Source organism: Octopus sinensis, linkage group LG11 (assembly GCF_006345805.1).
Source record: "Octopus sinensis linkage group LG11, ASM634580v1, whole genome shotgun sequence".
Taxonomy (NCBI): domain Eukaryota; kingdom Metazoa; phylum Mollusca; class Cephalopoda; order Octopoda; family Octopodidae; genus Octopus; species Octopus sinensis.
This window is the reverse complement of record NC_043007.1, coordinates 4,309,076-4,319,075: the sequence shown is the minus strand read 5'-3', so window position 1 is coordinate 4,319,075 and position 10,000 is coordinate 4,309,076. Positions and strand designations below refer to the sequence as shown.

Genomic DNA, 10,000 nt, shown 5'->3' with positions numbered 1-10,000 from the left:
AGTCTGTCATATATATATATATATATATATATATATATATATGTATGTTTATGTGTCTGTTTGTCCCCGCCATCACTTGACAATTGATGTTGGTGTGTTTACATCCCCATAACATAGCAATTTAGCAAAAGAGACTGATACAATAAGTACTACATTTACAAAGAATAAGTTCTAGGGTCAAATTGTTTGACTAAAGGTGGTGCTCCAGCATGGCCACAGTCAAATGACTGAAACAAAAATAAAAGAATATACATTTATGGTAGAACTTCTTTCAGTCTCCATTTATGAGATCCAATCACAAGAGTGACAGCCCAATGCCATAGAATTCCCACTGTTAGGTTACTAGCTTCATGTTATGTTACTGCAGAGCCCTAGATTTCCAACAGTGGGACTGAATCGAAGATTAGTGGATGAAAAGCATGTCTGTGCATATGTGTGTGCATGTATGCATGCGTGTGCATGCATGCATGCATGTGTATGGGTTTGCGTGTGTGTGTATGTGTGTGCATTGTGAAGCCATGTTGTTATGGAGTTTGGGTTTGTTTCCACTTTACACTACTTTGCCTAAGTGCCTTTGACCATAGCTTTGGATCGATCCCATACTTTGTGAATATAAGCGACTCATAAGAAATTGTGCTAAAGATTCTAGGATTTAAGGTACCTTTGATTCAAGGTTCCACCCTTGTCATACACATTGTTGAGTTGACAAAATGATTCTGCCTAAGGATTAGGAACAAGTGTCTGAGAAATACCTAGCCACTTATATTATAATTCAATGAGCATGTAGCGTCATTGAGTAAGAACTGGAACACTTACTCTTCAAAAATATAGAAAGGATCATCATTATCAATTAACGTCTGTTTTCTATGCTGGCATGGGTTGGACGGTTTGACTGAAGTCTGGAGAGCTTGTGGCTGGACCAGGCTCCAATCTGATCTGGCAGAGTTTATACAGCTGGATGCCCTTCCTAACACCAACCACTCCGAGAGTGTTGTGGGTGCTTTTTATGTGCCATCGGCATAGGAGCCACTGAGGTGGGCCTGGCAATGATCACGTTCGGATGGTGCTTTTTAAGTGCTACTGGCACAGGAACCAATAAGGGGGTGCTGGTGCTAGTCACGATCGGTTGGTGCTTTTTACATGCCACTGGCACCAGAGCCAGTAAGGCAGGCCTGGCAACGAACACATTTGGATGGTGCTTTTTAAGCGCCACCAACACAGGAGCCAGTCAGGGGGTACTGGCATTGGTCACGATCGGTTGGTGCTTTTTACGTGCCATCCGCCACAGGAGCCAGTCAGGCGGAATCTGTCATATATATATTAGCTTATGTATATCATGTGATCATGTGACTAACCAGACTATCAGATGTTGTTACACATCATTAGTCACAAAGCACTTTGAATTGTTTTCGCCTGTGAATAATGCCACCTCGCTGGCCAGGTGAGCAGATCAATATTTCATTTGATAAGAAAGGAAGTCTGGAGCAACAGGAAGTGTTTTGCTCAAGAACACAATGCGCTGCCCAGTCTGAGATTTGAAACTATGATTGAGCCATCACGAGTACAGCAAGCTAACCAGATGGCCATGAGTCTTCATTTAAGTATATATTCTTTTATTTGTTTCAGTCATTTGACTGCAGCCATCCTGGAGCACCACCTCTAGACAAACAAATCAACTATTCTTTGTAAGCCTAGTACTTATTCTATCAGTCTCTTTTGCCAAACTGCTAAGTTACGGGGATGTAAACACTCCAACATCGGTTGTCAAGCAATGTGGGGGGGGGGACAAACATAGACACACAAACATATACATATATATATACATACATACTTACTTACATACATACATACATACATACATACATACATACATACATACATACATACATATATATATACTTAGCACGAAGCTTTAAGGATGCAGTGAGCATCAACCTATTCAGAGATGAGAGCTAAGCTCTCATTTCTGAATAGGTTGATGATTTTTGCTTTTATACATATATATATATATATATATATGACAGACATCTTTCAGTTTCTGTCTACCAAATCCACTCACAAGGCTTTGGTCAGCCTGAGACTAAACTAGAAGACACTTGCCCAAGGTGCCATGCAGTGGGACTGAACCTGGAACCATGTGTTAGGAAGCAAGCTACTTTACCACACACACCCACTCCTTACTCACTGCACAGCCACTCCTGTGCCTTTATATATATATTGGTTTTATTCCACAAAACCATATTAAGAAGCTCTCGTTTATCTACTTTTGCCATAAGGAACAAGATGAATGCAGGGAGAATCGAACACTGAAAATGCATTTTAGAAGGATATCATAATGACTGTTATGAGTGACACAGGATTGCTAATTTGTGTAGCAGACTTGACGCTGCCAGATGTTCCTTCAGTGATCCCCAAAAAGTTGAAAAGTAAACTGATCCCAGTGGGATTTGAACCCAAAACTTAGATGAACCTTGATACTGATAAACATTTTTAGTCTAAATACCAACTCCTTATCTTTGATTCTCATCCTTTGTATGATGACAAAAATCATCCATATAAGATTTGGTTTTTTGAAGTACAGGGCCAATGGAAGAATAAGAACAAGGTTGGTTATAACAAGATTCTAATTCTCAGAACACAGAGAGTAAAACCAAATCAAAGCAATCAGTGCAGTGCTTTGTTTCTGCCACGCCAAGGTAACAGGTGAAATTAGAAATATCTTACCTTCCTCCTAAATCTTTAGACAAACTCAGTAAATATGGTCAAATCTATCATGAGCAAATGGGTCTGCACAAACGATGTGATTCTGTTGTTGGTCAGCTGAAGTATGAGTTTTTGGCTCATCTCAGTAGCTCTGTGGAGTTCTCTTCCTGTGTGGACCACACTAGAATAAAACCAATATCATAACTTTACTAATTCGAAGAAAGAAACACAAAGATTTTATTGGAAATGCAGGGTTATTCTTAGTTAATCATTTTTTAATATATTTTTATTGTTTCTCTTCAGCCTCTCAAGATCTGGTGTTTAATGAATCTCAAGAAAACAGTATTAATTTTCAACATGGACACAGTAACTACAAATTCTGGAGAAGTCAATATTAATTGTGGAATTGTCCTAAGAGATTTATTATCTGCTTCGTTAGTCTGTTTAGAACAATTCTCTGAAGTAAATCCTGAATGAAACAAATTATGGATAGAAGGTGTATTGAAAAAATCATAACCATCTTCTCTATGTGGATAACTTTCAAAACAAGTCTTTGAAAATGTTTAAGAAATTGAGTAAATAGAAGGACATGGAGATAGAAGTCAGAAGAATACAGAATCCTAAAGCAACAGCAATAATCATTGTTATTGGGGCACTTGGAATGATTTCAAAAACGGCAAACAAATATGCCGACCAAATCCCTGGCAACCCCAAAATAAGTGAATTGCAAAAGATCATGCTTAGGGGTATCTTATATAGTTTATGTAAATTCCTCTCCACATAAAACTACAGGTTTATTCATTCAGTTTTATTATAAATTTTATTAAGAAAATCATTTTTTTTTAACATGCAGGCATCAGTCTTTTGTTGTTTTTTTTTCTCTTTTCACCTGCTTAGCTCTTCCGATGCTGAAACTTGTCCCTTTGACATCTCTGTTTGAGATTTGATTGCAGCTTGTATAAATTAAAGCAAAGGTAAAATATAAGGAGGGGGGATAGGGGAGGAGGGGGGAAGGAGGAGGGAGGAGGGGGAGGAGGAGGAAGGGAGGGAGGGAAGAGGAGGAAGAGGCAGAGGAGGATGAAGGGAGGGAAGAGGCAGAGGAGGAAGGAGGGGGGAGACGGAGGAGGATGAAGAGAGGGAAGATGAGGGAGAGGTGGAGGAGGATGAAGGGAGGGAAGAGGAGGGAGAGGCGGAGGAGGATGAAGGGAGGGAAGAGGCAGAGGAGGATGAAGGGAGGGAAGATGAGGGAGAGGTGGAGGAGGATGAAGGGAGGGAAGATGAGGGAGAGGTGGAGGAGGATGAAGGGAGGGAAGATGAGGGAGAGGCGGAGGAGGATGAAGGGAGGGAAGATGAGGGAGAGGAGGGAGGAGGGGGGAAGGAGGAGGGAGGAGGGGGGAAGGAGGAGGGAGGAGGAGGAGGAGGAGGAGGAGGAGGAGTGAAACAGTCTCACATATTGTGAGTGAGTGTAGCAAATTGGCTCAAAAGGAATAGAAAAGGAGGCTTGATAATGTAGCGAGGTATGTTCATTGGAGATTGAGTGCAAAGTATGGTTTTGAAAAGACAATGAATGGTACAAATCAGGAGGGGAATGAGATCTTGTGGGATTTTATAATCCAATGGGATTTAGTGGTTGGTGCTCAGAGACCCAACATTATTGTAGTTGATAAAATGATGAAGGAGGCAAAGATCATAGATGATGCTGTACCTGGGCATGTACGAGTGGATGATGAAGAACTGGAAAGAGATTGAGAAGTAGAAGCCACTAAAAAATGAGATTGCGTGAATGTGGGCAAAGAAGAAAGTAAGAGTCAGGAAGGAATGTTACAGGAGAGTTTGAGCATTCCTAAAATCCAAGTTAAATGCATGGAAAAAAGGCATTAGCAATTAATTCCTTGGTAGTTCTGGTTGTTATTTAGAGTTTCAATGAGTTGAATTGGAATATGAGTGAAATAAGGAAGATTGACAGGAAAATCTGTGAGCTGCTGACTTGCAATAAGATGCACCACCCAATGGCAGAGACAGATCGTCTTTACCTACCCAGGGCTCAAAGAGGCCAAGACTTGATCCAATTTGAAATCTCTTACAAAAACCACCACAATTGGACTAGCAAAAAATCTTGAAACATCTAATGGCTGGATGCTAAAGCTTGATGAAAATTACAAAAGATGTAAGAAGCTTCATTCTGTTATGAAGGAGAGCAAAATCTTTTCTAGTGAGTTTACACATAATACCCAGGTTGAACAGTATGATGGAAGTGCAGCAACTGTAGTTGCAAAGAGGGCGAAAACAATAGCAAAACAAAATATGTTTGAACAATTGGCTGATAGGTGGGAACAAAAACCTCTGCATGGCAAATATGTGGTCCATAGCAAACAAGCTGATGTAGACCAGAAGCACACCCATCAGTGGCTACGGAGATCAGGGCTAAAGGCAAAGAGTGAAGGCTTTATCTTGACTGCTTAAGATCAGAGCTTATTGACCTGTAACTACCAAGCCAATGTGATGAAATATGGTGTAGACGATGGGATAGAAACAGTAGAGCACCTAATCTCTGGATGTATGGTTTTAGCACCTGTAGAGTACAAATCAAGGCATAACAGAGTTGGACAATATCTACATTGGAAATCAAAACTGCTGACAAATGGTACAAGCACCACCCTGAGGTTATAACTGAGGGAGAAAATGTAACTATTCTTTAGGACTTCCCATTATGTACAGACTGGACCATCAAAGCAAATAAACCAGATGTTGTTGTGAAAGGCCCAAACAATAAAGTCTGTTTATTGACTGACATGAGCATTCCCTGTGACCATAATATCACGGCAAAAGAAATTGATAAGCTCAGAAAATATAAAGATCTGCTAATTGAAATTGAAAAGATGCAGCATCTGAAGAGGGTTACAGTACCAGTAATTGTAGGAGCACTTGGAATGATCAAAAAAGAAACTGAACTTTATTTAAGAATGACCCTTGGCTTACCCATCCACGCAGGAAGTGCAAACGATTGCCTTAACTGGTACGTCACACATACTGAGAGGAGCATTGTTACTGTGAATTTTCTTTCCCTTTTTCCCATTTATTTTCTTTGTTTACTTATTTATTCATTTACTTTTTATATTTATTTTATTTATTTTTAGAGATTTTTTCTATTTTTCTTTTTTATTTTTCATTTTTCTTTGTCTTTCTGCCTCCTTCTCTACCACATGACTTTGTAAATGAACAATTTAGTGTTTATTTTAATGGCCTACCAATGTACACAGTACGTTTCTCTGCCCTAGGTGTCAGGAAGACACTCAGCAAGAAATGGAAACAGAATTGAAAAATGATGATAATGAAAATGAAAATGATGATGATGATATACCCTGATGCAATACAAGCACTGGCTGTCATGGCTTCTGATCGTAACTGATTGGAAGCGTTATCATGTACATTGTTTTGTCTTGGTATAAAAGATGAACTGCAGCAAATATTCTGCTCAATACCACAGATTTGCTTGTCAGTTGTTTGACCTTAACCTGTTGAGCATGTCCCTTAGTGGCTGACAATATGTGCATCTCTGATCATGAGCAGAAGTAGTGGGGGTGCATCATAGCCTTAAACAACCCTTATTCATAGACCTTTTGAGCGAGATGGGCAACCTGAAGAAAATTCTAACTGGGCCCCCACCTGCAAGGTCATATGCTGTTTATCTTGATTTGAGATCACCATGTCATGCACATATGGTTGCAATGCCTGGTGTACCCTTAACAGACAGGTAGTCATGATGGGTATATTGGTCTTCGTATATTTGTACCCCAGTGTCAATTTGACGACATGCACTGCTCTCTCACTCAATAATAATAAAGATGATAATAATAATAATAATATGATACTTAACATCTAAGTAGCAAGTCTTATAATTCGAGGAAAGAGACCCTAAGAGACCCTGTGAGATCTTTGACAAGTTGCTAACCACTCTCACAGAATTAACCAGAGCAGGTAATATCAAGAGCTCTGAGAAGTAAAATATAATAATGATGATGATGATAAAACTACTGTTGTCCACTACCTCCTCCTCCTCCTCCTCATCATCATCATCATCATCATCATCATCATCATCCATAGCAATTACAACAACGTTATTAGTTAAAAGAGTTAATGCTAAGTATCTTGTCATGAGAACCAAGGCAATACTTGAAGCTGAAAGTGGACACACAACCCAGGAAACAAGGAATATTCTAAAATATTTACTCATCCATTGCACATCTCTACACTACAACAACAACATCAACCACCACCACCACAACCACCACCACCACCAATGATAACAATAATAATAACAACAACAATAATGATTGTGATGACAACAATATCATAATCATTATGATTTCTTAATGAGGCATGAAGCCTTAGGAAAGTAGCATTAATAATAATGATGATTTCTTAATTAGGAAATAGTGGTGAAGGTGGTGTCTGTGATGGTTATGGCAGTGGAAATAATGGTTAGGATGAAAATGGTAATATGGAGGCAAAAGGAAGATGGCTTAATGAAACACATAGTGTCATTAGTTGTAGTGGCTGTGTTGGTAGTTGAATGATGATGATGATGATGATTGCACTAATAGAGTTAGTGACAGTGTGTGAGATGATGTAGTTTTTTCTTTCTTTTTTTGCTTTGTTTTGGACAGAGAATTCCATCAGCATGTCATTGCAATAACGATTATGATAACTCTCCCTAGCTTAGAAACATGATCTCAACTACTTCGTAATGGCCAAAACTAGATGAAGAGAAACATAAAATAGTTGAGTGGACATTGTGTTAGTTAAAAAAAATTTCCTGCAGGAATTTTGCCACAGATTTGGGCAGTAGCCCTTAAATCTATGAGGTTCATTTGGCTTTGGCCTTTTGAAAGACTTGTTTCTCTTTTACATGACACCACAATTTCAGAGCTAAACTGTTGTCAGTCAGCAAACGACCCACATTTTAAGAGACATATCTTTGTACAGAAATCCCTCGCCATATCGTGGTTACTGATCGTGGTTTACTATTTAAGCTTACGTTGATTCCTCTGTGGTGTTGTTTTGCAGTTATAATAAAATGAATATATACAAATTATAAAAAATATATATATACAGTACAGTACTGTTTCTACTTCATGGATTTTCACCTATCACAGGGGGTTTTGGAATGTAACACCTGTGATAGTCAAAGAATTACTGTATTTGCATTACCAGCTGATAAATGAAAATCCTTTTGGAGAGGACAAGAGATATTGAGAGGAACTTTTCCCACACCACTATTATACACATGGGCCAAGGAGAGATGCCTACGCTGCTAGAAACATCAACCAAACTAACCACAGATCATGCCTTACTGACTTGGTTAATGTAGCCTGCATTTTCAAAATGACAAGATTGTTAAGTGTGGAGTATCTTTGATCAGGGAGCTACTAGATCAAGACTGGCTTAGGAGTTAAACAACAGCAATCTACATCTTCCTGTAAGTACCTGAGAGTCATACTTCTAAGAGAAAGAGATGTGAAGAGGAGGAACTGTGGGCCAACCACAATTATAACTCATAAATAACCAAATCTGAAAGGCTGAGTTCTGTCAGTGAGAAGAGGTGTAGAGGGAAAAACCTTTCAGTCTCATTATGCGTTTGTGACATTTGAAATATAGACATCAAATAACACATACACCATCGGATGTATTGAGCTATATTTGCAATCTCTCTCTCTCTCTCTCTCTCTCTCCCACGCACACACATCAAAATATGGAGATTATCTGAACATCAATGAAGAAATTAGCTAACTTCATTGCCCACTGGAAGGTAGATATATAAAAAAAAGAACTTCAGGAATAAGCTCATGTTCTTATTCTGCGGGAGGAGAAGGAGGAGGAGGAGGAGGAGGAGGAGAAGAAAAAGAAGAAGAAGAAGAAGAGAAGAAGAAGAAGAAGAAGTTGCTGCTGATGATGATGATAACGATGATGAGGACTTTTCATTCATCCATTAACGCCTTGTGATTCAATGAACGCATAGCTGGTACAGTGAAACATATTGGGATATTGATAAGTTAGGAATGGTGACTAGTGTTATTGGAGGGGGGGGGGCAAATTGACTGTTGATTAGATTTAATTCTAGTTGGATCTATTACCATAGATTCCTGTCAATAATTGTCTGTTTCTGAGAAGTGGCCAGCATAATATAGTGAGAAAATCTGGAACTCATAGAGATTTCTAGGCTTGAAAGAGGAGCAAGACAGGAATTTTTATTCCCAAATATCATATCAGACAATGAATGATTAAATTACAACAGTTAATATAGTCTGTTGTTTGTATTATTGTGTATTGTGGTGTCATTCAAAATAGTTTATTCTTTACAAACAATGCACAATGCTTCAAACAAACTACAATACTCTCCCATTCTTTATAGTAAAAGGTGCAAGAGAAGAAGGATTTGAAGTGAAAACCCTCAACTAATAAAACTACAACTGCCATCAATGGTCAGCTTTTCTCCAATAGCTGCTATTTTGATTGATAAGAGCGGGAATGGTTGAGAGTTCATCTAAGTTTCAGGAGGTTTATAAAGTTTTGTGTTTATGCATTAAGTGAATGAGAAATAAATTTATCTTGATTTGAAAGAAAACTCTCGCTCTTTCTCTTTCTCTCTCTCTCTCTCTCTCTCTCTCTCTCTCTCTCTTTCAAATGACACCTGATGAACTGTACGTTTCTTCTGAAACAGTGGTTTGTATTATTAAGTGCATGGCCCAAACACAAATGCAAGCAGTAAATTAAAACTCAAAACCCTTGATGAATAAGTATAAACTACAAACATTCTCAAGTATTCCACTTAAATACATAATGCCCTACGGACTTAACAAGCGATTGAAACATAAGAAAACTACTTCAAGAGATTGTTTCTATACAAGCAAGTCAGTCTAATGGAGTCCATTTCTCACAAAAACTAGATCTATGAGGTGAGTTGTACTCAACACTGGAAACAGTTAATGAAAAACCTCATTATTTATATCCATAAACTCTCAAGGGTTTCTAGTGTGGAGTTTTATCAACACATGGTTTTTATTTGCAGTTATGCAAACTGAGCCAGTAACGGGCGAAATGCTTACCGGTATTTCATCTGCCGTTACGTTGTGAGTTCAAATTCTGCCAAGGTCAACTTTGCCTTTCATCCTTTCAGGGTTGATAAATTAAGTACCAGTTACGCACTGGGGTCGATGTAATCGACTTAATACCTATGTCTGTCCTTGTTTGTCTCCTTGTGGGTAATAAAGAAATAGGTTGTTTCAAGCTGAAGTTC

The 10,000-nt window shown here is 38.6% G+C and overlaps 1 long non-coding RNA gene across 1 annotated transcript in view; it reads right to left on the bottom strand.

Moving 5' to 3' along the window:
- LOC118765300 overlaps nucleotides 1-10,000 on the bottom strand; it is a 376,738-nt gene that overhangs the window by 119,499 nt on the left and 247,239 nt on the right. Inside the window, exon 4 of the long non-coding RNA XR_005001139.1 lies at nucleotides 2,725-2,884. This is a non-coding gene — a long non-coding RNA (uncharacterized LOC118765300). The remainder of the gene's footprint in view (nucleotides 1-2,724; nucleotides 2,885-10,000) is intronic.